The 24,214-nt window shown below is 36.4% G+C and overlaps 1 protein-coding gene across 12 annotated transcripts in view; it reads right to left on the bottom strand.

The window, feature by feature from the left end:
- Nucleotides 1–24,214, bottom strand: part of CACNA2D1 (calcium voltage-gated channel auxiliary subunit alpha2delta 1) — a 364,954-nt gene that overhangs the window by 214,852 nt on the left and 125,888 nt on the right. The gene's annotated exons all lie outside the window — the stretch shown is intronic.

Below are 24,214 nucleotides of genomic sequence, written 5' to 3'. Positions count from 1 at the left end.
ATAATAAATGCAAGTAACACCTAATTTGTATTATTAATATTATTAGTATTATTCTATGATCTAGTTTCAAATCTAAAATAATTATCACAGAAACATTTCTGACCTTGTGTTACCCTGACTGAAACCATATCATCAATTTGTTTTCTTCTTATTTTTGCCTGTAATTTTTAAAGTAGTGTTTGAGCCTTCAAAAGACCAGTTTCCAAATGCACATTAAGACACATTTTCACATTCTTGCACAGCGCCATGTATAGAGTTCTGCAAATAGCACATAGGTCCAAAACTTTTCAGTTCTATTTCTACTCTTCAGTTTTTCAAATCTATCATGAAAATTAATCTATGAATCTATTACTTAATCTAATAATGAAAATCCCTTTCTAAAATATGAGCCACATTTTTAAATGAGTTGCAAGTTATCTGATTATTATTTCAAAGAAATAAAGGAATGCTTCAGTTATATTATTCCCAGTATAACTACTCTTACTTAGCTTCCTAATTAAGTAAGGGCATCCTGAAAACAAAGCTCTTCTTGAACCCATTCTCATTTATTACTCAAGTTATTTTCTGACTCTCTCACACATACACACAGAAATTGTCACCTGCAATTGTCTAACCTACAAAGCCAAATCATACAGAACCTGGCAACATCCTTGCTTTACATTGTCAGTTGGAGCCTTAGATCTCAAATGGGAGAAGAGCCAGCAAACATGTTTTTATTTGGAGCAGAGTTGCTTTGTAGCTTAATTAAAACACTGTCTGACAGTTCAGAAGATGGGAATTTGCTTCTTCTGCAAGGTCTGACAACAACCTCAGCTAAAATGTGATAATGCATCTTATGCAAGAAATAGTGAAATATGACATTAAACCTTTGCCTCCAGCTTTTAAAAAATCAGCTTTAATAATTTTATCATTCATTTATTTCCACTAATTTACTTAATAGAAATACAACTGCCTGCTTAGCAAGCATATGTATTGAGAATCTTTTAACTGAAATTTTAATATACTTTAAAAGAACACTCATAGTGAGCTTTATAACTATTAGCAAACACCAAAATAATTATTTTTATATAATAATACTATATATGCTATATACATACTTCAGATGTATTTTACACATTCACAATTAAATATCAACTATAATCCAAGGGGCTCAGGAGTTTTCTCAAAAATTCTTTGTGGGAGTTTTTGTTTGTGTTTTTGGTTTTTGGTTGGAGTTTATTGTTTGTTCATTTTGCTGTTTTCATTTTAATTTTAAAAAAGCCATCTTTATGAATGAGAAACTTTTATTGAAAAGGGCAACAGTGTTGTTAAAAAATAGTTCCTTACACCCACAGTACAATTATTGGCCTAAATAGGCATTATAGCAAGGAAAAGGAAAAAGTGGCAAGTATGAATCTGACAGCAAGACTCACCTGCCTCTGAAAGCTGTTTTGTGTGTTGGCCAGATTAAGCAATATAATGTATTTCACATGGATGCTTCTACACCCTTCAGTGTAATACAGCTAAATCAGAGCTTTTTTCCCTCTGGCATGTGCAACAGAAATAAACATGAACTTCCATTCACCCCAGTTTATATGAAATCAGAAGAGACATTCTTCACCAGTTTCCACAGGAAGAACATGTGTGTCTAAAGTTTTAGTGCTTTCAGGTGTGGCTAAGAACAGCTAAAGGATACACTCTGGCAGCAATAATGACATTTGCTTGCAATTGACTTAAAAGGATGATCTGAAGCAACTATCCTACAGAACAAGCAATTAATTATACTAGTTTATTTTCTCCTCCAGCTACCTGACACACTGGAACACTGAGGGGAAAAAAAGGAAAAGAAAAGGAAAAAAAAAAAAAAGGAAAGGGTTTTCCTGTTATATCTGTTCTCAGACCATTTTGATTTTTTATCTATTAGGTTTTCCAAATTCTGCAATTTTCTAGACTAAGCGCGTGCTCAGTTTGAGCTTGCCAACTGTTGAGGGATGACTCCTGGATCTCCAGCAAACACAAGGCACACAATTCTCTTTTACAGAAACAACAAATACAAAAAATCCTGCAGCCAAATCCCCTGGGGTACCTGCCAGCCCTATAACTCAGAGACCCAGGGGAATAGACCTGTGGTTCTTGTCAAGTCTTGATAGTCATCTCAGGGCTATAACAAGTGCAAAAAACACCTGGCAAACTCCAGTGAAGTGTGAAAGGTGGAAATATCACCAAGACTGCATTTTATCACCCCTCTAATGCTGCCTGGCAGAGCACAGACACTGAATAAGGGTTTGACTCCGCTCATTCCAGTCCCTTCCACAAGAAAGTAATTGGCAGCAAGTTGTCAGCTCCCTATACACTGCAATTTCAGCCAGGCCAAGGCTGTCAGCACAAGAAGGCAAAGAGTCCATCACCTGCTTTATGCTCCACCCCTGCACAGCTTGATGAGCACCAGGAATTCGCCTCGCTTTAAATGCCAGGCAGCACAGAGGCACATGTGGCTGTCACTGGAAATGCACATTTAAATGCTACTGGGTTTTCTGAAACAAAGTTCTCTTTTCTTAGCATGCATGGATGGAAAAAGAGGACAGATTTAATGTGAGATTAAATTATAATAAATCCCCCATAATTGTTTTTTTTAAATGAAATATTTTGTTTGTCAGGAAAACAACTAAGGTTAAAAATCATAATGAATCTCCCTCCCCTGCCGCATGCAATCTCTTGGTAGAAAAGCATTCAATGAAAATGAGAGATGGAAGCTGCTCAACACTGCTGAAGGCATGCTCTCTTGTTTCTTTTTATCTGGTAAAAGCTGTCAAACATCCACATCCTCTGATGCACTCGCATTTAGCATAGGGACTTGTCAATTGTTTATCGCAGAGAGTTCTGTCAGACTGGGATTAAGATGTCCTAAAATTCTCAAGAGGGTAATTCATCATAAAACAATATAGTGTGTGAATAATGGACATCCACAAAAGGCTCAGCTGACATGATGGAAGTGAATGATAGGTGAATTGAGGTCACGGGCTTGATGTGAAGACATCGGACAATGTACACTCAGTCTGTCAGTCAAGGAATTAAAAAGGAGAAAGTACATGAATATGAAATAGCAAACAAACAGATTGGCTTTTGTTTTCTTGTTCCTTACAGCTCAAAGCAAAGATGCTGGAACTAATGAACCTATCCCTGCTGTGATCCAGTGCACTCTACAGTGGCCGCTACAGCTTCGATTCAAAGAGAAATATCCTGTAAAAATTCCAGTTAGGAATAAAACCAAGTGTGGGGTCTTCTTTTGCTAGTGACAACGTGGTTTATTTCTGTGTTTCGCCACTCTCAACATACTTATGAGAATAGTTTCAGTAAAAAAGAGCATCTTAAATCAAAGCAAATTTGCATTACATGTGCTTTATTATGTGTTTTTCTACCAAAAACCTATAAATCTAGAAATACAATTGACCCTGAATTATTTCTCAAAAAAACAGAATAAGCTAATAGCACCTGTCAAAGGAACAGAAGTGAAGTGAAAATTTTATTCATTTCAACAAAGGCAACAAAATTGTTGGTATTCCAGTGAGAAGGACGTTTCACAAAAGTGGTCACTTCACATGGCACGAATGCTACTCCACTTGTAACCGTAATACACTGCAGGTGCACTACTACTATTCCTAATGTTATACACTGCATTCAGTGCCCTCCTCCTTTTCAGGTGCTTTTGTCCAATAACAAAGATCTCTATCTAGCTTGCTCTTGCCTTTTTTTGTGAATTGTCTGTATTTTGAGAGATTTGAGTTCTTCTGACAGTTTAAGTCTGATTGTGTATTTTCTACTTTGATTGTGTATTTTCTGCTTAGTGAGTCTAAGAGGTAATATTGACCTGAGCCTTCAGAATTTACTTTCCCTAACAATGTTTGATATTAGTCATTAAGCTGAGACCATTTGTCACTTTCTTTCACTAAAGTGAGTCATCCTCTGAACATTTCCTTTGTTGTTTTTAAGGTCTAATATAACTATTGATTTATTGTCAACACATCGTATCTTCTCTGTTAATGCAATCTATAGACTTTATCCTTCCTCATTCTTGTCTTCAACTGACACCTAAGAAAGTTGCAGTCTACCTTGTGCTTAATTCTGTAAAGCAAAGGCCTATTATGATAACAATAACATTTATTTATTTTCTTACTCCTGTCTATGTGTTTTGACATCTTTTCCCGCATACTGGATAATAGTTCCTTTTCAGGAGTTAGAATAATTTCTTCTGAAGGTGCTATTTTGTTTGTTTTAATACAATAATCTTTTTGGTAAGCAGAGAGGCACATTACACTCAGACATTTTCAGACTGATTTCAGGAATCACGAAATAACAGTGCTCATTCAAAGCAGGGTCACTTCAGCATTAGATCATATGGCTTGGGCTTATACCCAGTTGTTTTTTTTGTTTTACCTCCAGTGTGGAGATTTGAAAATATGTCTGGGCAACCTGCTCCTGTTGACCATCCTTCATCTTACAATTATTTTTCCCAATTTCTAACCACAGTTTCTCTTACTGGAAATTTTATTCATTGCTCCTTTTCCATTTTCTGTGAAAATTTTTGAATAGAGAAAATGAAAGAATTTGCATTTCAATAAACACCAGGATTTTTTTTCCAAATTCAAGAAAAGCAAGCTTGCCACTTTGTGTGTGTGCACCTTCTATGATACCTTCCATAACAGCATTTCAGGGGATCACTTTATTCTTACCCTCATTCTCAAAATATCCTGTTGTATTGAATTAAGATTATTTGATTCTGGACCCTTTAAATAGTTTAATTACATACACTATCAAAAATCTAACATTTTAGAAGGAGCAAATGCAGATTTACTAGTATGTTTTAATATGGCAATATCTTCCTCTTAAAAACAAAATTAAGATAAGTTTGATACATGAAAATTTGAATAATCAGAAGAAAAATCAGAAGTTTTCAGATAGAGGTTTTCAGAGTATGTCTGTGACCAGATATACATGTTCCATTGTAGGAACAGACGTGACAGCTGCTTATCCCAATTAAAATTTTATGGTCAAATTCCTTCAATTTTCTGTAGAATTTGTATTTGTAATTTGTTTGAGGTAATTTCTTCATTTCAATATCACAATGAATAGACACATGTTGCATATCTGAGTATGGCTCCAACTAGACACCAAAGGGAAACAGGCACTGGAGCATTTCTAAAGATACACATCTTTAACAAGCTTCTTTCTTTCAAAGCAACGATTTTTAAAAGGGAATGAAGAAAATTTCCTTGCAAATATTATCCTAAGTATGCACCTCTTCTAATTCAATAGAACTGTTCCATTACATAAAACAGTTTGGTGATATATTAATATATATCAATATATTAGTAAAATACTAAGCAATAAAAAAATATTTATATCATCTTTCAGGTACATGGCTGGGTTTTTTGTATGAGATTAGACAGATCTTACTGGCAATGATACTTAACTAATCTTTTTACATATTTCACTTTTTTTCAATATAAGAAAATGAATGCAATTGTTGTTCTTGTCTTACACATAGGTTTCTTGTCAAGCTCTAACAAATCCAGGTCAGTAGAGCTGGGGGGAAACTGCTCTCTTGATGCATCCAAACTTTGTGGCATTTCAAAAGACAACCACTCTCCCCTATTGTTTCATCAAAGAAACCCCTCTTCTATGTCCCAAGGCTTACATTCACCTAGGATTTTGAAAATTTAGTAGTCTGCAAAATGTTTTCTGGGAGATGTGATAATATCATGCTATGAGGAAAGAGGGATTCAATAGCTCAATTCCCCAGCCTGCCTGAGCATTTTACTCTCAGTTCATAAGAGAACTGGCAGTGAGGCAGTAAAAAAGCCAATGCTTCTTCCAAAGGTGACTTATTACATAATTAACCGTGACCTGTCCATGACCATGACCTGTAAGAATTCACGTTCTTAATCAGTACATTAAAACACCTTATTAAAAGAAAAAAAAAACCTCTGGAAAATAAATGAAGAAATTAAAAAATTCAATCCATATTTCATGCTGTGAAAACAGGAACTCACCAGATGCATACTTTATGAATACAGCAATAAAAGTACAGCCAGTTTTCCATATTCATGAAAAGCTTTGCCGAAAATATTCATCGCATTCATCTCCAGGAAAATGTAAATTATCTGTATTAGATTGTGCAACTTCTATAAAGGGAGAAAAGTAAAGGCTTTTATATCCATGACAGTTTTCTCATCTAGTTTGTCTTATCTGGGTAATCCAGCTTTTTCCTCTTCGTCTGACTCTATTAGGCTATTTCACCCTTCCAGTCTGTTCTCAGCTTTGTGCATGCAACTATTGACTGGCAGCAGTGGCCTTTCAAACAGACTCTGTGGAGTTATTTGAAACATCTAATGACAGTAAACTGCTCAGAAGTAAGTTTTACCTAATAATTGACCTCAACAGTACAGATAAATAATTTTTTTTACTTTGCCTTGGGACTTCTAGCTGTCCAGGACATTCAATCATTGCCTCTAATCAGTGCTTAACTATTAATATGTTAAAGCATTTGACACTTTAAAAGGAAAGTGATTGAAGAAATTGATGCTTTTAATGTGGCATGTCTCACAGCCACCCAGGTCACCTCCACTGTGTGGTTCAGCCATCGTCTGCATGTGGGGAGCCAAAGGCATCACTCTGAGGAGGCAAATCCTCACTTCTGGATGCTGCTTGCAGACTGAACTGACACAGTGGCCTCTTCATGCCAGGCCATGCCACTCAAATGCATGAAGAGAGACATTCTTGTGTATCTTCTTCCTCTGTGGTTTTCAAGTCCTTCTTCCTTACCAGATGATTTCCGAGACTCCCTTCCAACCTGGTTACTATGACTCGTTTGACTCATCAACCATGATAAAAAGTAACTTCCAAAGAAAGGCATTACTTCAGAAAAATGTCTGCTTTTAGGGAGACCTGTCCATTTTACAGTGAATTTGATAGATATGTTCAAGTCTTCTGAGAATTTAGCTTTTTAAACATTCTCCAACTCATGGTAAAAGTCAGCAACAAAATTTACCTTATCATCTCAGTATTCCATAACTGCCTATGAGCTTTCCTCTGAAAAAAATTGATATCTATCACAGTCAGAGACAGGATTCTGCAGAGAACAACCACTGCCTCACCCAAGATGGCCACTGCTGCATTATGGTTCAGATATGCCTTAGCCTGGCACTCAGAGATCTCCACTATAGCTCCCATATTTGGACAAATGTCCCAATTTGTCATAGCAAAGGAATATTCCTTTCCTTGATGAACAATTGAATGTTGACTTTTCCTTAAGATTTGCACACATTGTCAGTGGAATCTTACCTCTATCACACTGTTTGCTTATTTCAAAAATCTTGGTATTTTCTTTTGTTGCTTTGTTTTGTTTTTTTGTAGCTCTAACAGGCAGAACTGCTGCTGAAGCTGCTAGTCAGAGCCCTAATTAATTGTGTTTCTCTGTCCCTCACTTGATTTACAGTAATAACTTGCAAAATGGAAATACCAAAGTATTGATCAGAACTCTTGTAACCCAATCACCAGCCTGTCTGATTTAGACATGTGAGGCTCCTCTTCAAATTTTCCAGTTCCAATCCCTCTAAGAGAGCCTCAGTGGCACAGTCAGCTGCCATCCACCCAAATTCAACTTTTAAAGACAGAAAGGTGTCAAGTCAAAGCAAAGCAGGAGAAGACTCTTGCCACCTGTGAAAATTGCTGTATTCACAAACATTTTCCGTCATGGCATTGTCAAATTATGCAAATTAGATGACACTGAAATGCATCTAGAAAAGAAGTTTCCCCTTTCTAAATCTTCACAAACATTCTAGAGGAGAAATATCCCAGCCATGCACTAAGATTACTAATTGCATTAGGAATCCTGCTGATTAATTGCACTACTAATTCTTCAGATAAAGGAAGCTGTTCCTCCTTTGAACCTCAGAAAAAGCACCAAGTCAATCTTACTCCTGCCAAATCCTCATTGTGTTAAAAATCTTCCTAGTAGGAATCAAAGCAGAAGAGATTGCAAAAAACTGGAGTTGGCCACTGAAAAAAAATATTTCCATTCTAAATGGTAATGCATTCAAAAAAGACCCAGTTGCATGAGTTTGCTGTAATTATTTGTAAGGAAATAAAAAAAAAAAAAAATCACTACGGAATAATCTCCCTGAGAAACAGCAGAAAAAAAAAAGAGAATGGAGTTACCCACCACTTGAGAGTGCCTGCAACAAATTTCAGCTGAGAGAAGCTGAGTTCATCTTTGTTTGGAAGCAAAGAATATCTATCATAACTATACATGCTGTTATTTATCAATATTATAATTATGATATTTTTCACAGTATTTTTTTTACTGTTTTCTTTCCTCAAGTTTTTTTCACTGAAGAATTTAATTTTCAAGTCCATCTGGTACAGCAGAGTGTTGTGCACATAAAATAAGCCTCAGATGTAACAACAACGCCTTTATGTGTCTTCTATGTACTAATCTTTGCTTTAACATAGTCAGGCTTTCTAACACTGTCTATTCTTATCCTGTCATTGTTTATTCATCTAACAGTTCTGTTCTAGAAGCATCTGATATGGAAATCAGAAAAGAAAGGACTGTTTCACAAGTAAAGCACAAGTTGAAGGCTGATTTATTAGAAATAGCAAATAAAACATGATATGACTACAGGCAACTGAATTTGCAAGTACTATCTGCACCCTGCATTTAACCTATTCTCAATCTTCTTTACAGTGCACATACATAAAACAGATATTTCAGGAAATTAATCATTATCACAGTGCCTGAGAGCAGTTTCTACAAGCTTCTACATACAAACCAGAATCAATCCATATTACACAAACTGATCCAGTTCTGTTTATTATATATTTCAAAAAATTCAGAAGAATCATGCTCATTTTTTAACTAAACATATATCTGAGCCTAATTCTAAACTTCTATTCTGTTGAAACATATTGATTCCATAACTTTTGGCAGCAAACTGCAAGTCCCACTAGAAACAGCCATCAGGCTGGATAATAAATCAGTGTCTTAACAATTGCATTGTATACTCATCATAGTAAAAAGCAGCTAAAAATGACTTTCAGAGTCTTCCAACATGGCCCCAAGTTATTTAGAATGTGCAGTAATATTAACTCATATAACTGAGGAGGGACTAACCTCTGCCAGGCCAGCCAAAGCACCTCAGCTTTGACAGGAAGGATTCTGTATTAAATAATAGGGAAAGTCACAGAACTGAGTCTCCTTCTAACTCAGGCAATAAATAAAAAGAAATGGCAAAATATATTGGAAGAGAAAGGTGGAGAGGACACATCCCCATACCCTCTGCATTAGGTTCTGCAGTTTGAAGCTCCCATGCCAAATTCTTAATGAATGAAGCGTTTTTTTTACTTTTCTTTTAAATGTGTGACTATTTAGCAAAATGTATGTTTCTGACTTTCTGAGGTGGTTTAGGCACACACTTAAGCACAATCCCATTGCTTTCTAGGAAACAGGTCTTGAAATCAGGATGAGATATCACATTTCCTACTATAATGTCAGTTCTTTTGAGATGGAAAAGAATGTTTGTTCTATTTATTGCACATGTTGGATCTCCAGTCCCCTGGATATTCACCGGTGGAGTTTTATAATCATGAAGAACAATTTCACATATCCATTGGCTGCATTATAGTATACTGTCTCATTTTATTCCACCTACTGCATACACTATTTACTATAATCATGACTGGTTCAATCCACTCTGTTGTGCTGCTCACATCTTGTTTGGCCCTGCCACATTCCTACTGGCACTATTGACACTTTCTGTTTCTTTGGATTAAGGACATGATTTAGCTGGAAAGCTGGAAATTGCTATCAGTGTAATTAATTAATTGCACTGAATGTGCTTAGTACTGTAATCCTGGTAAGGCATTGCTATATGTTGCACATCTCAAGGAAAATAAGTTTAAAAACCACCATTGAGGTAGACAGGAGAAAATCACATCACAAATCTCCCATTACAAGATGTGAAGGAAATCAGCACAGCTTATTTGTGCCTAAAGAATGCCCCACCAGTCCTTAGTCATTTTCTATTCGCAGCAGGTACCACGTATTAAGCATCCAGTTGGAAGCATCTGTCAATACCTCAGGCTGCAGCAAAGCGGCTGCGGTTTATTGGCGAACCCTGGCTGGAAGGGCTCTCCAGGGAGGCTCGGATATTACAGGCTCCTGTTAAAAATGCTACTGGAACAAATACATTTCTGCTTGGTTGCAGTATTAAAAAGTGATGCCTGACCAGTAATTAAAGAAGCTGCCAGATAACACAAAATGTGTCGGGCTAGTTAATGTATGCAGATGTCACTACAGAGAGTGATCTCATAAACAAAATGGGAAGCAAAGCACTAGCATGACAAATTAACCTTTATGGGTTAAGCAGTCTGTGAGCAATGAACAGGGGTAGAATGTGTGTGTGTTATTTGGGTTTTTTAATTAAGCACAAAAACATCTTAATACTTTTGACAAACAGGATGAACATGAGTCTGTCATTAGAACTTGCGACCCCCGACTGCTCCACACCCACTGTACAGCAGCCATTATTCTCATTTCTGTAGATGAGGACGGGACATTCTTACTGAAAAACTGTTTCTTGCGCTTACTGCTGTACAAGGTAGTGTTGTTATTTCTTGTTAGCATTTTAATCACATGCCAGGTTATGCAAAAAATGCTGATAATACAGACTACCAGCCCTGCTTTTGCATAACACACATCAGAATGTTCCCTGCTTAGTTAGGCACCGCCTAACTGATATGAAGGAACTTTTGTTTTCCTGGAGATAAAACCAAGATCTGGTACCCCAAAGAGTGCAGATTAACACTTACCACAATTTTAAGCAGGAAAGTTTACAAGTGTTGCTGTATATGTACTAACCTTGGGGTTCTTTTGAAACTTTGCTAGGCTACTTGCCTTCCATATCCTTCAGCAGTTAATTCTTTAAGTTAATTACAGACTGTACCTATGAATATTCTGCTAACAGTCATATGAAATAAATAATAAGTCTGATGTGAATCATTTTTAGGTGCTTTTTGAGGTGACAGACTCTTGAACCAATATATCATTATCGTCTGTCTTGTCAACTCTTCTTAGCTCATGCATTATTTACCTGCTAAGCCATGGTGACAGTGGTGAAGCAATAACGCTCTGTTTTGAACCTCCAGCTGCCATCTATGCAAAACAGGCTGAATGCCAAAGAGATATGAAATATTCATGCTTTCACTTCTTTTTGTAACTGACAACATCCTAATGCACAGGTGACTTTAAAGGCTCAGTATTTTGGTCATTCATTTACCTCTTCCACTCAAAATATCAAAAAGAAGTGTGAAGGGCAAGATAGGTACATTATCTTCTGATAATATCCCTTTCTATAGGGGCTAGTTTTTATGGATTAATTTATTCTTATTATTTTGTTATTCATTTAACTAGTCTTTAATTCACTGATTTCTCTGAACAAGTCATGCTTTGACTTTTCAACAAAACCTGTAACCTTTGCTTGTAACCTGACTACTATGTACCACATTTAAAAAATTCTGAGATTCACAGATTTCATCTAGATGAACAGGAGTTTCTTCAGGTTTAGTATTTGCCTTATCAGTCATGTCTTATGGCATACTGAGCAATCAAAAGCTGACTTCTCTCAGACTTTGTTAGCATCATTCCCATTTTCTCCTCCAACCTGCTCAGTCTTTCTCCATGATAAGATCTTCTTTCTGGAATTCATCATATCACAGAGAGATTCACCAAAAAGGCAGAGGATGATAGATGTCAAGGAAGTTGCATATGTGTGTATGTTTGTACCATGAAAGCAGCTTTATTTTTGAGCATATCTCCCTCCTCTTGAAGTAAATATTTTAAATATTTCAAATAATTGCTTACAGCTTTTTTCTCCATATGAAAAAATTAAACGCATCTTTTAGTTGCAATTACAACATGCTTTATCTTACTCCATTGTCAGTAAAAGCACTCTAGTGTATTCAAACAAAAGACTTCTTTGTAACAGAGTAACCCACAGTCTACATTTAGTTTTCATTGTTTCCTAAGTTTTGGAATTGATGGCATTACAGACTTGTAATGTTCTCATGGTTTTTTCTTGTATTGAAGTGTAAAAACTTCAAACAGGTACCGTTCCCGACTCTGAATTTAGTAAAGTATTTTTGCTTCATTGCTACAGTGGTTATAAAAGAGGTTTCATCTTCTAGGGAAGTCACAGTCCCTATCTGAACACAGACATAATAGAGTGAAATGCAAAACTAAAATATATCTTGTGTAAAGTGAGTTTAAATTTATAAGTGCATTAGCTGTTATTTTTATAGAAACACTGAAAGAATTCTTTTACTATTTCATAAGCAGAAAAGGATCCTGTAATTACCATTTACCACCAGTCTCAACGTCAGAAGTGTCAGACGTTGATTTCAGATTTACTGAAATGTTCTGACTGCATTTAGCCCCAAATGTCCCATTTCAAACTGTCATAAAAATTTCCCCAAGTCACTCTTACAATGTTGATACAAAACACTCTTAAAGGAGCTGTCAAGGTTTAAGAATGTCAAACATAGGACTGTAAAGAAATATTCTGATTGGAGATACTTTGTAAGCCATACCATCTTTTTTTTTTTTCTCTAAGCTACTGACATTTTTGAAAGACCTGTAAAGGTCAATGATCTGATAAGAATATATTCTACTGCATTTACTTTAATTGCTAAAGTTCATTAGTCTGTGAATAGTCTCACTCTTAGGCTCATGTCCTTTTTTTGCTCCATCAAAAAACTAATTTTCTGAAATTCTTTTTCAGCATGGTACTCTTTTGCTGTTGTTCTAGATAAACTCTGCAGATGGTCACATTTGAAAGGGACTACGGGGTCATGACAATCCTTTCTCCCACCTTCCTTCCCCATTCCTGTTATAGTAACAAAATATCACCAGAACTATGAGCTGCCAAGGAGAGTATTTTATACTTCCTTGTACCCCTAACTGATAAAAGTACTTCTGTTCAAGAGAAGAAAAGCAAAGTGAATGATGGAGGAAGTTCAAAAGCGAGCAAGGCCAAACAAGAGCAAGAACAAAATTTCAGCAATAAAAAACTGAAGTATTGAAGTAGCAAGGAAAAGTTCAGGAAGATTGGATGGATAGATTATATAATTCAGCACTGCAGGCTAAAAAGAAAGAAAAGTTTAAAAAGCTTGAAAGAGAAGATGAGGAAGGTTTTCAAATAATATACTGTCAATTTCCAATATTCACTAATTTTATATGTGGGGCAAAACCAGTACCACAAGAAATAAGGAACGGAAATAAATAGAATTTAATTATTCTAGAGCTGATTTTCTGCATAAATGTAACACTGAATATCCAATAATCACATAGCTGTTAGCAGGCACCAGAAAATAAAACCCATCTCTGCAATAACCTCACTGTGTCCTCATTTGTATCAGTAAGTGTTTTAGAAAAATGCATGAGGCAGGAGTCTGATAACAAATTCACACAGGAAGTTTAAACATTCAGCAGTAAAAGGCTACTGAGTACATTTAAACTTGCTGAGTGAATTCTCCTGTGTATAACCTACTATAGCTCCATTGATTTCACTTAGGAGTTTATGGACTCTGACATTCACTGAAGTCAATGGAGCAGAACCATTTGGTATCATCTACAGGTCTTGGCCTGTATGCCTAAAAATAAGTTAGACTTAGCCTACTTGGGTTCTGCACTGCTGAAAATATTATCTTTCTTTGGACATCTTTGATGTACACTGGTAGACCGAAAATCACAATAAGATCTGCACTGCTTTGAAAAAAATATGGTTGCTCAAACAGCAAATACCTTCAAGAAGGCGTAGGAAAGAAAAAGGGAAAGAAAATGGAGAATGGTTGTATCTCTGAACCTTCTGCAGTCCCCAGAGCAAGCTTTGCCATCCCCAAATCCAACATCTCTTTGCTTTTCATCTGCCTCAACATAATAAACTAAGAAGCACTTCAACATAACACCTTCAGCTGTCAGGGAATTCTTGGGTTTGTGCCTTAACCTCCTCTGACAAGATGTGGTGGGATGCAACCTCCAGAGAGGAAGGTCACCACTTCATCTCCTCTGGATCAGCTGAGCAGGCTCAGGATGAGAGATGCTCAAAGTGAGCACTCTTCAATGGCAAACTATCAAGTGAAGCAGGCAAGAGAGAAACAGCATTAAACAGCGGTCATGAAGGTTCCAGGAAGACTGAGAAACTTCACTGAGGAGTAGGGAGAAGCCTGCCAGGCCTCTGAGACAAAACATACTTCTTAGGAACCAGAAGGGACTAACAGATCATCAACAAACCAAAGAGATGCCAAGAGAATTGCAACCAAGCATGGAAGCAAGGACTTGCTTGTAGGAGCACAAAAGGCAGGGCAGGAGCTGTTTGACAACCTTTTTAGTCCTACTGAAAATAGACCCTTTTTTTTTTCTATTTACACACATGAAGTTTGACTTTTTCAAATGTAGAAGCCTTTTGGATTTTTTGGAGAGAGTGTATAGAAGGAATTAAAGATTAACATTATAGATAAAAAGGGATTCTTGCATTAGACAACTGCAAACAATTTTAACTATAGATGGCATTGGTAGAAAAACCCTCAATAAACTGATACTGCTTTTATCTTTTCACACCTTTTTCCTTTAGAAAAGCAGTAGACAAGGAATCCTGCATAAGCAGAATCTTTGAAAGGACATCACAGTTTAGTGTGAAAACCCCCACTTATGAACCAAATTGTGAAGGGGCAAAGATTATGGCATTAGGGAAATGTTTGTAGCCACTAACTGGTTTTAAACACACTTTTTTGTTTTCCTTTTTTTCTTTTTTTTTTTTTTTCTTTAGTACATGGAGGAAGTCATAATCTTTTTTGGGAGGAATAGAACCATAAAACTGGACCTACTTGGCCCCAGGTCCCTAGACAATATTTTGCGTAGATCTGAAAATGTCTCCATCTCAGAGCAACTTGTTATCCATCATGCTGCTACTATTTATTTATCATAAGGCCATCTGCTCTACTCACTGCTCTGCATTCTCAATGTGACAAAATTATCCAAGATTTACAATGACAAACGAGACCCACTTCTACTCCGGAGATAAACAGTGAAAATTCAGAATTCCTAGGGGACATAGCAGAAATTAACAGCTTGGTAGGTGGTATTGGTATTGTATTCAACAGAAGGTGTTTACAAAATGTAGGTACAATTTGAGGGTAAGCTGGGAGATAGACACTGTTACCACATTGGCCATGACCAGCATCAAACACAAAAATCTGTGTTCTCAGCCTCTTGATGGAAAAATCCCTTAATGCCATATTTAATTGTTTAATATGAGTGTTTCTGTTGATATGAGTAGCTTTAGCCATATGCTTAAATAATCTCATTTTCCTGGACTAGCACTAAACATTCAAAAACTGTACTGATCACAAAAAAAATATCTCAGCTAACACAAGATACTAACCAGTTGCATGCTCACATACAAATTTCTGTATCTTCCACTTATATTTTTTATCTTATATTCGTTTGTTTTCTGCTGTATTAGGTTTGTGTGTTAAAGGTTTTTTGGAGGGAAGGGGGGGCACATTTATACTGTACAATATTGTAGATGAGCTAATAATGGAAAGCAATCAATAGATATAATCTGATTATTCCCTTCTGGAAGTTTCTTTCTCTCTCATTAAAGCAGTGCCAGTCAATGAAACTGACTTCAATCTGAAACTGAAATTGTTTCTATCACAAGATTCTATCACAGCCTTGATTTCTTTAACTCTGATTTTTACCTGCTGCTAGACATGGAGATATTGATACTGAAGGAAAAACAAACTGGTTGTTAGTGAAGTAAACATAGTAAAAGTACACTAATACATAAAAATGTTAGGTATATAAGTTATTTTTAAATATGCATGTCTACATGTATTTTGGGATGGAATAACAAATGCATTATAAAATATAATAAAATAACTTCTTATGTACAATAATAACTTCAAAAGGTATCACTTCACATTGCCCTTGGACTTGATATTCTAATGCATTATTTAGGCAATGAGATTTTCCCAGTCACTCTAAAAGCTGTTAATATATGATCTCATTATTTAATCATTTTGTGTTTCAAAATACAATCATCCATAATATGTCTCATTATATAATAATCAGAAGAACAACTTATAAAAAAAGAAAAAGCAAATTTAAAATAAAAATATTGTTGGTTTTCTTAATTGCTTGTAATAGTAGATTTTTGTGCAGCAGTTAGCCAAACAACAAGCTATTCTAATATTGATATAATAATTATTCATATAATTATTGGTATAATATTATTTTAAACTAAGAAGTTTGCACAAAGTTTAAAGAAATCTTAAAATACTTTTAAGTGCTGTAATTATACTTGGGTCAGAATATTCCATGCCAAATGTTCTAATTTAATACAATAATAAGGGACACAGGGACAGCAAATAAACAGAGAGTAACACACAGGAAGATAAAGATGTATAACTCCTTCAATTTCAACAAGCCACTACCTCACTTACATCTCCTTTCAAATTATAGATCTGAACATGGACACGGGGCTCACTGGGAATGAAATAAATTTATCTAACTGTTAAAGAGATTAACACTTCATTCTTCATCCATTATCACCTGATGATGGACTAGGAATCTGATTGACAGGAAAAAACAAAAGTTAAATTCTTTATTTTGCCATATCTCTATTTCATATTCATAACCCCTGGGTTAGGGAAGACTGGATCAGATATCTTAATGAATTCCATGTGTCCTAAGTTATTCCACGTTTCTTAGAAAGGCAAAGATGTATTTGACTAATATAACTAAATGTCTAAAGCTTTTGAGTACAATCAAAGTTGAAAACTATTAAACTGACAAAGATATTGCCTATTGAATTTATACAGAGAGCGATCTCCATATGTCATTCACTGAATTTCTATCTTAACTATGTGTCATATGAAATCAATGAAGTATTCTCTCTGGGTTATATAAAATAGTAATATTTATCAAATTTACATAAACACTGATGCCTGTGTAACATTACAGCCAAGAAATAGTTCCTCAGTCTTACTTCCAGGTAGATCACCAGTCCTAATAAACACCGGTGCTTCACATTTTTAAAAAAAAAAACATAAAAAGCAAAGAAAAACACAGGGCAAACCATTTCCAGGTTTTCGCATTTTTTGTATTGAACATTCCTTTTTTCTGGTAAGAGTGATGTTAAGGAAAACAGTTCTAAAAAAAGAGGAAAAATACATGAGTAGAGAAAGCCAGAGTAAATTGTACAAATTATCTGCAAATCCATCTCTTTTATATAAAATTAATAAGAGTTTTTAAGCATATACTTGCTAGAGCCAAAATCATTTGGATTTTTACAACAATTTTTCATCTGATGACTAAACAAAAATGATGCAGCTTTAGAAAAAATGTAACTTCCAATTTTAACACAGTTGCAAATTTATTCACTATCATTTATTCCGGATAAAGGTAATAACCTTATTCTCTGGTAGTCCAGGTTAAATCCACATAGGAGTGTCTTTTCTTCCTCAGACTTATGAACCCTTTCTTAACAGCATTGTCACTTGTAGTGCATCAAGCCATGACAGCAATATCTTCGGACTTGCCTATGAGCATCTATTCTCCCATATTCAAGTGTCACAACTGACACCAAAATATTGTGTTTGGTATTCTGCTGATTTCCTCACTTCCTTATTTTTCATACAAGTGAGACCAGGAGAGGGTCAGAATCAAAAAATACATGTTATGCATGCAGATGGTTTGACACACAAGTATTTTAATTAGACAGCCACTCAGAGCCAGACCTTGGCAATGCATAGGAGAATGACTCTGAACATGAAATTAAGCTGAACAGTGTTTAAGTACTACAGGAACATTCAGCATGGTTTATGATGCACAAAATACCAAACTGAAATACTAGGGGAGGAAATTAGCCAAGATAATTAACAGAATTGTTCCAGAACTCAAGAAGCATGGAGATAAAGCGGCTTTCATCAAAACCTGTTTTATCCACCATATGGCTTTCCTGTGCTTGTTTTCCTTTTTCATACATGCGTAGCTCCACTGGCAGCATGCCAGCATTGGGAAAAGTAAATACAATTATTGCTTTAACAGCAAGTTTTATTATAGAATTATTCTTTCGAATAATTGTTTTCCAGCAGCTTTGAATAGTAGAGAAATTGGCAATACTGTGTGAGTACAGAAGATGCTTTATTCTAAAGGTGAGCCCCATATATTCTCCAAATTTTATAAGTACCTAGGTAGAAAACCTTGTGGCAGAGGAATTTGTTAAGAGGTAAGCCAACCAAGTTTTTCTTCCTGTATTTTATTTTTATGTCTCAAAATAATTACCATGAATAATCCATCTCTGAGCACAGTTGACAGCGAAAGAGCAGTTCCCTTATTCTACTGCTAAGGATGATATTGTTCAGCCTTTAGGCTACATGATCAAATAAAGAGGACCAGGGTGAGCACCTGTACCTGCAAAGTCACCATAATGTAGCATCCCACTACTTCCATAATTTTATTGTCCAGTTTACTTCTATTTTTCCGTCAATACGAGACAAGAAAATCTTGTCTCTGAACAACCAATTTTCCCAAAGGTGTAAACTGGTGACTTTAGTTTGTGTTAACTGTGGAGCAGCTGCTGTGAAGAAACTCTGTTGAAGAATCAGGTTTGGAACTTTCTATGCATTTTTTTATTTAACTTTTATAGACTTTGAGGAGAAAGAGAGACTTTAATACTGAGTTTTTCCCATCCATAGAACTGGAGCAACATTAAAATTACCTAGTACAAAACTAAATTTTTTTTGAGAGTTTAGAACCAGTTATTTATGCAGTTTAAACATAAATGTATTTGTCTGCCAACATCACTTATCAAATGAGATTAATCTCATGAAAATGAATATAGGTGCTGTGACAAGAACCTTAATTCAGAGGCAGCACCTACACTACAGACATATTAAGCCTCATGAAATAGGCTTAATAAAGGCTCAATCAGACACTCATAAAATATTATGCAAACAGAACCAAGCATAAATTTATATTGTGGCTTAGGTACTAAAGCACTCATTATAAATAAAATTTCCCCCTCACCACAGGATTTTTATTCAGATATGATAAAACCAGACACACTGCTTATCCGTTATAACTAAAAACTAAAAAGAAGATCCCTAATTTTCTGAAAAATCAAATTTATTTCCAGACTTTGCCTCCAAGCTATTCCTTTCTATTCCTTTATTATCCTATTAAAAAATTCCAGTTTCTCCTTAATTTGTTACTAAACTTCCTCTGGCTTTTGATGCTCTTTACACCCTGTTGTAATGGGATACACCACTCATTCACTTTCTTTTTAGAAGACAAGATTTTCCTTTTTGTTACCTTTACAACCAAGGCATATTAATATAATAAATTTACCTAGTATAAATTATATTTCTTGCTGATTTAAAAACAAAACAAAACAAAACAAAACAACAAGTGCTGACTTTTAATTAGCCTCTCACGTCCTCAGTCTTTTATCACAATTTCTTAATAAATTTGGTAGAGAAATCTAAGCTAAGTAGGTAGAACTTAAATTTAGACTCTTCTCAGTAAGGTCAGGTGATGTGAGGCTGATAAAACACTGAAAACACAAGCCCAGCAAATAACATACTCTCATAATGACAAGAAATCATCTATTAAGCTTAACTCTAAATGAAATATTGTCCCAATTAAATTAATTTTCCCATTTTCATTGACAGTGACACAAAGCTTAGAATTGCCAAGTCATTAAACTTTCCTTAGGTGCCCTGTAATGTTCACACAGTGATTTTTTGCTGACAATAACAGCTTATTTTCACTGCAAACTTCCTTCTTCTTCCAAGGGGCACACCAGCATACTGTATGCAACAAACCCAACTCCTGAGAGCATTATGGGCAACCTTGGATTACAACATCATCAACAGCACCATGGCAGGGAGAGAATACTAAACTCGTAGCAAGGTTTATTACCACTTCCAGAGGTGTGCTTAAGGATAGCAGCATCCTAGAACTGTTTTTCTATCTCTGGTCTATCACACAGTAAAATGGAAAGTAACCCCAAAATTTAGCATGTGTTGTGATGGACCAGACTGTTTGACCTCTGGTTCTTCCGCTACAAGCTTAAATAGGAAATATTCAAAAGAAAGAGGAGGAAGCGCTTCACACACCGGACTGGCTGCAGAACTTGCACAGATTACTGAGAGAAGGAAAAGTTTACATCTGTTTAGAACAGACCAGACATGGGAAGAAAATCTACTGAGGGTTATTAATACAATTAAAACCATCTGTGATCAGAGAAATTCCTGGACTGCAAATTGCTGGAGGCGAGGAGAGCATTTTGAGGAAGTACCACTATGTCTCTCCTGGTTCTATACCATTTCTGGCATTTTGACCCTCAGAATGAAGCTATTGAGGGATGGGCTGTGGGACTGCTCCATTTCGTATTGAGAGATATAGGCATACTCTGTATACCCATCCTCCAGCGGGGTAAAACACAGTAAAACATTTCTGATAAAAATTATGTGTGCCAAAAAGTATCTGTATTCATGCCATCAAAATCTTTTCCATGCACAAAATTCCACATGCACAAAAAACCCTGATGAAACAAATCTCTTGTCTAAAGGCCTTAGCTAGGAAGACATGGGGCAATTCTGTCGCACAATGAAGAACTTAAAGTCTTTTTTCAGCAGGCATTAGTTGTATCTTCTGTGCACCCAGGTGGCAGCAGGCAAAATAAATACACTGACAGCAAAACGAGACCCATATTCTGTCTCCTTGCCTCATTTATAGGGACAGAGTAACTAGCAATATATAAGTATGATGTCACATAAATAAATTCAGACCTCAGTGTTCCTAAATCATTGCCACGAGCCTGAAGACTAGTACAAGAAAAATTGAGAAAAATATGAGTAACAGCAAAACAATAAATGCCTCCTGCTTTATTGACTGAGGATTTTTGACAAAGCTCAAAAAAGATGAATTCAAAGTCAAGACCAATGGGGTAAGGTCAGGACAACAAGAAGCTGTCAGACCCTTTCCATTAAGCATTGCTAAGTCCACATTCCAAATGTAACTCTTTGTGTTTTGCTTTGGCTTCCCCTTGCTTTTATGCAGCATTTTATCAGAGATTCTGAAAAGAATTGACTAGTAAAGCTGTAGTGGAAGCATAATGCTAAGCTACACAGTGTGTTTAGTTTGGGACCAATGACATCTTGTAATTAGCACATCACTGTTCTTCCTAAAATATGTATCCCTTAATTTTTTACACAATAAGTTGATTATTCTTACCTCCAACCCTTTATCCTCTTTTCAAGTGCAAGGATCTTTGAAATAAAATATAGGTACCTGTTGCTTTGTGGTATGAGACATTCTCACCATGGTTCTCAGGAAGTTAAAAGACATAGGGCAGCATGTGTGCAAAGAAGCATTTCTCCATCAGGAATGGACTCAGAAAGCTCAAAAAAGGTGCAGTAACAGGGAAGGAACAGGGAAGAGTCAATGATCTGCCCCTGCATTGTGGCAATAGGGCTTGCTTGTGCAGGAAAATCCATTGGCTTTTTCAATGCCCATGGTTTAAAATACCTTTATTAGTCAGATCTCTGTGGTTAAACAAGAAAATGGTTATTTCAGAACTGCACTGGTGTCCTCAGTCATCTTAGAGCAACAGCACTGCAGAGTGGGAAGGAAATGTAAATACACATACAAGATAATAATTAGCATTTCAGCCAGCCCGTATGCCTTTTCCATTAATTCTCAGCATGCTCAATATTGTGTATAATAACCCTGGCATCCTCTGGATAAGTTTTGGTCTGTTAGCTCCTCTTTTAGCAGTCTTATTTTCTTGTGGTTTAAGGCTCTCTGCTAAGGCTGATTTTGATTATATACATTATTTCCCACCAACAGAGAGGCTGCTCTGCTCTATCAGGTTCTCACACAGTATGCCAACAATGACAGAAATTCGCCTCAAACTACAATGTTCCTCTGTTAATTAACAGTGGTTTTATACATTTCTATTGAAGACTTAACTAGCTGTTTGTTTTTATAAATCATGAGATTAGCTAACAGATAACAGATGCTGATTTTGCCAACTTTATCCTTCCTGCCATTTGTTATATTTCATCTTTTAAGACCAATCATTGATTTAGCAGCAGAATACTGAGTCCACTTTTTAACATTTTAATTGCATAATACCAAGCATAGAAATATCTCAAATGCAAAGCAAAATCTGTTTCTATTATTTGGACTTTTTCCTATCCAAAATAGGCTTTACAAGAGATTCTTAATCAAATGTGTCTGACTCATCTCATTAAAATATAAAACCTTCCACTCCAAGCTCTTCATGAATTTCCCAGAAAAAGGCTTGTTTTTGACACACACTGAGTCATTGCTCTTCAATTTAAGTGAGACTTTAGACTACGAGTTGAAAGAGGTCTCAGAGTGAAGGCCAAACACCTCTTATTACATGAACCAGAAAACAAATTAATTCAAGACGTGAAAAAACATTCCATGGCTGTAGCACACGCATAGTGAAATGCATGTGCATCATAAATATGTAGATTAAACACAAAAGTTAGAATATCATCATAATTTATGAAATTTATGTGTTTTGGAACACATGCCCAGCACATGTTTAATACCCCTATTCCTCAGATGAAAGGAAATAACATGCTTAGTATTATTCTGTCCTTATTTTCAAGCTGCAAGCAAATAAGAAAATAAAATTATAGTTTCTGAAGTGTTTCTTCATCATAGCTTTTTCTCCATAATACACTTTTGGATCAAAATACTGCTTTCAGAATTGTCTTTGCTAGATAGGCTCACGCCTAGAAATACAGATTTGTACCTAAAAAATGAAAACAAAGCCCAGAGGAAGAAACGACTCTCATTCTGGAGGACAAAGCTAGAGGAAGAGTCATCTCTCACCAGCAGAGAGGCCTGACCTCAAATCAGTGCAACTCCCAACCTGGCTGTCTCATGGCATTATCATATGCCAATCTTTTCAGGGTCTGTGACTGGAAATAACACCCTAAGAATTGTCTAGTTTCCTAACTGTCTCCAACACTTATAAATAAATATCTTCTTGTCTAACCTTGCCAGGTTTATCAAGGGTGTAGGCTGCAGGAGGGTGCTTTAAAGGCTCTGGATGGTCAGTTTTGAACATAAAAAGAAAACACATCATGTGAGCTAAGTGCAGTTCATTAACGAGGTGACCAGCCAGATGAAATCAGATTTGCTCCTTGCAATATCCTCACCATAACATGTCTAATTCTTCTAACAATTTTTTATTAGACAGTCTCGAGGATCCATCTTCAGACTTCATCTTTCAAATGCATCACTTGCTGCACAAAGGGTGTCCTGAGAGTATTTTTACCAGTTTCTCTGATATCATCCTTTCCTAATTCTCCCCCCTCTACTTTCATCTTTGCTACATCAAGATGTCATTTCTTCTGCAGGACTTTTGCAGGACTTTTGTAGAGCTTTGACTACGGTCTTTTTATTATTATTCCCCTCTACATTATATCTCCTGGTTACATTATTCATAGCTGCATGTTCCACTGTGATTCACCAGCTACCATTGATTATTCACAATCACATATGTTAGTTACAAACCTGTAACTTATCCAGACTTTCTGTGGGGGACTGACAATTGGCTCAATTTCAGCGCCTAAAATCAAACTCAAACTTCCTGCTTCCCAGTAAAGAAAAAGAAAAAAGCCCAAACCCTGACAAAATCCAGACTCGGGAAGTATCCTGAAGCAACTTCCCACTGTCCCCAGTGACACTGGTTTATTCATCCCTTGTACAACATCTGCTCTCTTTAGTTTATGCAACTGGGCAAACACCCTCATTTGAGCTGTGTGCGCGGCTCCTGCACCAACTCGGTGTGTGATGCATCAAGAGCCTGGGATCATTCGGCCTTCAGTGCTCTTGGCAGGGGCTGGTGGTACTGCATGCACAGGGACCGGCACGGCGGGCTCGCATGGGTCGCTCCTCCAGGGAAAACATCCCATTTCCGAGCTGACACCGGTGTACGGGGCTCGCTCACGCCGGGAATGCCGCGCCGGGAAGCCGCGCACGAGGCCGGGCAGGGATGTGGGGCCGGTCAGGGATGCGGGGACGGGCGGGGATGCGGGGACGGGCGGGGATGCGGGGCCGGGCGGGGAT

Source organism: Corvus brachyrhynchos, unplaced genomic scaffold, assembly GCF_000691975.1.
Source record: "Corvus brachyrhynchos isolate BGI_N302 unplaced genomic scaffold, ASM69197v1 scaffold50, whole genome shotgun sequence".
Taxonomy (NCBI): Eukaryota; Metazoa; Chordata; class Aves; order Passeriformes; family Corvidae; genus Corvus; species Corvus brachyrhynchos.
Note: the sequence above shows the minus strand (reverse complement) of the source record. Positions and strands in the feature narration are given on the sequence as shown.